Consider the following 5299-nt stretch of genomic DNA (forward strand, 5'->3'; position numbering starts at 1 on the left):
CAAATAGGACCTATAAAATGTTAGATTTTCAATGCAGCTTAATCCTGTGGCTTTGCTTGTTTGTTGAATGTTCTTTAGATTGAGATATTATTTATACAATGCTGTTTTAAAGCATTAATTCACAGTGTGATATATTTGATCATCTTAATTCTTATGGCTAATCAATGTTCCTTGTTATTCTAGAAAAAGTAGATGAAACTGAAAAGAATGACAATTACAAGCAAATAAAAATTATAGGAAAGTTTTTTGCACTGAGATCCACTTCAAAGCTCCTACACCTTGGGAAATGAAAGGAATGGGGGTTCTTAGTGTATATTTGTGGAACTAGTTAATTTGGACTTCTCATGTACTCATGAGAAATTCTAAAGTAAGAATTGAGGTAACACTTTGTACTACCTAAAATCATACTTAAGACAGTGAGGGGAAACTACAACTTGTTGTTGACTTTTGTTTTACTCATGTCTGAAAGTTTTCTGTATATTTTGTCATTTTATAATAGCATTAGTCATTGAAGTACCTTGGTTATTTCTTTTTTTCCCCTGTAGTTCATAGATTTGTCTAAAAAAGTACATAGATATGTATATGAAAAAATATCATTCCCTGCTGGAAAGTATTCTATAAAGACTTTCTGCTGCTTCTCACTAGTGAAGAGAAACCCGTTTGCTGTGATTCTCTAAGATGCTAGATAGGCATTACCTGAGGAGAAGGAAATGCTGACTCACTGGGTGACCTAAGGACAAATAAACATAATGTCTCTTTTGACTCAGTTTCCACATATGAAAAATAAGAGATTTGCTCTTGGACTATGTTGATGAGCCTTCTATCTTCACGGCCTATGCCTCTACTTCTTTGACCACATTAATTAAATATGTTCCTACTGTGTTCCCTGACACCTAGATTCTGCAGAGCTCTTCTCCCTCATGCCACACTCTCTCAGAGTGTTTGTGATCCTGTCTACCAGTTTGACCCTGTGCCTCTTAGGGGACTCTTGAAGGACCTTAAGCCATAAATTGATAACAGTGCTGCTGACTCCCATATATAACATCAAAAAAGTATTTTTTATTTTTATCTCTAGAAGCTTCTTTTGAGAATATTTTCAGAAAAAAAAACACTATGGCTTCCTTGGGAGTTGGTATTATAGATGAGAAAATTTTCAAAATATAAAAATTGCAGAAGATACCTTGTATAGAAACAGGATGGAAATTTAGAGAATTTTGAGGGGACAATTCTGATGCATCTCAACTTGAGTTCTGAATGCATTTTATATGGGACTTGTTACATTTGCTGCTTACAGAACCAAGTATGTTTCTCTAAAGCCAAAAGAAACATCATGATAGATTTTCCTTTTAAAAAAAATAGATGTTGGCAAAACTTAGAAATATTTACTTCTCTTTTTACACATCCTCAAAGCTATGAACAAAAGAAACTTGAATTCAAGTAAATCTGTGCCATGTTTTCCTTAGGAACAAAAAAACACTTTGGGGGCACACTGCAGAGCTTGGCTTCTGCACTGGCCTCTGCGGCCCTGTGTTCTGGGGAGAAAATTGAGCCAGAAACCTAACTCGAGGGGCAGCCCTACCCCTCTAGCCGAGTTCCTGTCGCTTCCCGCCCCCCCGGCCAGGCACTACCTTTCTCGTGGGGCTTAGTGCATTCAAGCGCCCAGTGGTCTGGGCCGCCAGTGGGATGGTCGCCGAGGCCCAAGCGCTCCGGGTGAAGGAAACTGGGGCACCTTGAAGGACCCTTCATGCCCCGCCCCACCTGCAAGCAAAAAGCCTGGAGTGTTTAGCAGGCTGGTCAAGTTGGGACGTGTTCCCAGACTGAGACTGTTGATGAAGGAGCTAAGTCCTGACTGTCTACAGCTGAGGCCATTTAAACCATTCCTTTTCCTGATTGAAGATAGACACCGTGGTCACAGATATGTGGCACATTTCCTGTACTGATCCAGGCCATTGTGCAACACCAGCATATCTGTTTCTACTGATGGTGCTGTGAGCACCTCACAGATTCCAGGAACAAGAGACCCTGGTTTGACCAAAGCCATTGTTTTTGAAGTTGTTAAAGTCTGTTGGTGCACAAAACAACAACAACAACAAAAACACTTACACTATGAAAGAGAACCATCAGACGGCAGCACATTAGCGAGTGAGAACAGGTGTCACCTCGAAGGTGGGAGTGATCAGAAGGGCCTTATGCTAGAACTACAGGAAGAGAAGCCTTCATCTTCCTGTTTGGTTTCTAGACCATCTACCTCATCTAAAAGGAGAGCAATTAGTGAGACAGAAGAAAATTCAGATGAATTATCTGGTGAATGACAAAAGCACCACAAATCTGATAGTGTTCCCCGTTCCTCTGATGAAAGTCTGGCTCTGTGTGTAATAAGGGAAATATGCTGTGAAGGAAGCAGTAGCAGTGAATCAACAGTGATTCCATCAAATCTGAATATTGGAGATGGTGTGAGTGAACATTCCCATGATTGGTTGGATCAGGACTCAGTTTCAGATCAATTTAGTGTAGAACTTGAAGTTGAATCTCTTGCTTCAGAGGATTATAGCCTTAGTGGAAAAGGCAAGAACTCTCAGATGAAGATGATGAGGTGTATTGAGTTACTGTGTATCAGGCAGGGGAAAGTGATACAGCTTCATTTGAAGAAGATCCTGAAATTTCCTTAGCTGACTATTGGAAGTGTACTTCATGCAATGAAATGAATCCTCCCTTTCCACCACAATGCAATCGATGTTGGACCCTTCATGAGAACTGGCTTCCTGAAGATAAAAGGAAAGATAAAGGGGAAATTTCTGAGAAAGCCAAACTAGAAAGCTCAACACAGGCAGAAGAGGGCTTGGATGTGCTGGAGTTTAAAAAAAAAAAAAAAACTACAGCAAATGATTCCAAAGAATTGTGTATTAAGGAAAATGATAAGATCACACAAGCCTCCCAGTCACAAGAAAGTGAGGCCTATTCTCAGCTATCAACTTCAAATAGCATTAGTTATCAGTCAAGAAGATGTCAAAGAGTTTGAGAAGGAAGAAACACAAGACAAAGAAGAGGGTGCGGAAACTAGTTTCCTCCTTAATGTCATTGAACCTTGTGTGATTTGCCAAGGTTGACCTAAAAATGTTTATGGTAAATAGGATACCTTATGTCATGCTTCACATGTGCAAAGAAGCTAAAGAAAAGGAATAAGTCCTGTCCAGTATGCAGACAACCAACTCAAATGATTGTGTTAACTTATTTCAACTAGCTGCCTTGTCATAAAAATAGGATTATATATTTCTAGTTATAACCCTAAATATTTTGACCCTATGGATTTTATTTTTACTGACATTTATAAGGGAAAGAAACTCAAACTGTCTTCCTCTAGATTTTTTTGTAATGTAATTTACCTACCTTGGCAGGAAAGTAGGTAATATGTATTCCCTTCTAGGAAAGTTTCCCTTCTGTTTATATTTTATATTTGGGCTTTAATACAATTTACATTGAATATATAGCTCATTTTTTACCCTCACCCCTCATTTTAAATAATTTCAACTGTCTTAAGTGAGAAGTACCTAATTTTCTTTTTTTTTTTTAACATAAGGCATTTAAGTGTAACTTACTTAGTACTTTTCATGTAAGGAGAAAAATATGTATGGAAACATAATATTTATATTTTAGATACTCTGTGCTGGATGTGGTGATCCACACCTGTAATCCCAGTAACTGAGACTGAGGCAGAAGGATTGAAAGTTCGAGGTCAGCCTCACCAACTTAGAAAGATCCTGTTTCAAAATTAAAAATAAAAAGGCTGGGGATATAGCTCAGTGGTTAAGTACCTGGGTTTAGTCCCTGGCACCAAAAAAATAATTTTAGATACTCTGAAAGTTTCTGATCTTTTTCATAAGTTCTTTCATAAGTTGAGAGTTATATTTGGTGCTATGTAAATAAAAATAAGCTTATTCTACAGCCTCTGTTATATGTAGTAAGGGGTAGGTAGTAATGAGGTCGGTAAAATATGGAAATGTCCTGAGAAAATTGTATTATTTTCTATAAGCTGAAAAGTGATTCTAAGACACTTTGAAATAACTTTTTGGACTAGGTTATGTGGTTCTTAATAGTTTCCTAAGTTTCAGAATTTGGTTTAAGGCTTGTTTTAGAAACCAGTGAATTCAGAAGTTTGATAAACAACTGTTTATTAAAACTAGCTGGAAAGGTTGTAAAAAAAAAATAACTTTTGGAATCTATTTTATATATTTTAACTTAGGTATCCGGGAATAGCTCTGTTAACTTCTTTGGGTATCAGGAGATCTGGTCCTCGCCAAAGGCTTTAGAAAGACTAAATATCTACTCTGCTCTTTGTCTCTGCCTCTTAACAGAGAATATTTAGTTTGTGTTCTTTCCCAGGAGATACATTCTTAAGGCTCATCAATGTTTGCAATGCAGAAATGAGTTAGAAAGAAAATAAGAAATGGATGTGTTTTCCATAAAAGCTCTCTTCTTCCACCAAAACAACATCTTCTTGCAGGGAGGCACCATACAAAACCAGACCTCAGTTTGAAGTCAGAAGTAGATTCATATCCCAGTTCTACCACCACCAAGCTAAGTGATCTTAGGAAAGCACCTAACCTCACAGTTGTAAAAGTGATATTATACTTAACCTCTGGAGGGTGATACAAAGTTTGAATGAAATAAAATACATTACGCTCTGGAAAATGTGTATAATTGATTGCATTTACCATCTCTTCTAACAGTAAGAAGTTAATGGATTCCAAAAGATGATATAGTCATAAAAACTAATAGTCTGAGGAAGACAGGATTTTTTAAAGAAGCAATGGACCTGGATTAGTTCCAAACCCAGCTGTTTCTGTTGTAGAGATGGTGATGTTTATAAACTTGAGAAGCTGTGCATGTGAACAGGGTGACTGCATAAAGTTGAAATGAGCTCTATGTGGGAATAGTGTGCTGGAATCTGAAACACAACAGTGAAGGTGTGAAATCATTTGTTCTTTGATATATCGATAGTGGCCATTTGTATTCTCTCTCTTCCTTCTATGGACCCTAGGCCCCCCCATGCTGAAGATCTCCTCAACCTCAAGGCATGTTTGACAGGGTGAACCATGACATCCTGTCAATGAGGACTCTAAGACAGAGTGAAAGAGAAGGCCCACGGCTACCACCAGGAGGTGGGCCATGTCCTCGGAGAGGAAGTCTGTTAATGCCATCTGTCAGTCAGCAGGGGCAGGCTGTGCTCTGTAACAGCAATCCCTGTCTCTCCAGGCCTTGAAACTGCCCAAGCCATTTCAGTTTTCTGCATTACTACTAA

General features: G+C 38.3%; 1 pseudogene; it reads left to right on the top strand.

Annotated features, from left to right (window-relative positions):
* Positions 1–2581: 2581 nt before the first annotated feature.
* On the top strand, positions 2582–3564 carry LOC107159097 (annotated as a pseudogene).
* Positions 3565–5299: the final 1735 nt, after the last annotated feature.

Source organism: Marmota marmota, unplaced genomic scaffold, assembly GCF_001458135.2.
Source record: "Marmota marmota marmota unplaced genomic scaffold, marMar, whole genome shotgun sequence".
NCBI classification, from domain to species: Eukaryota; Metazoa; Chordata; class Mammalia; order Rodentia; family Sciuridae; genus Marmota; species Marmota marmota.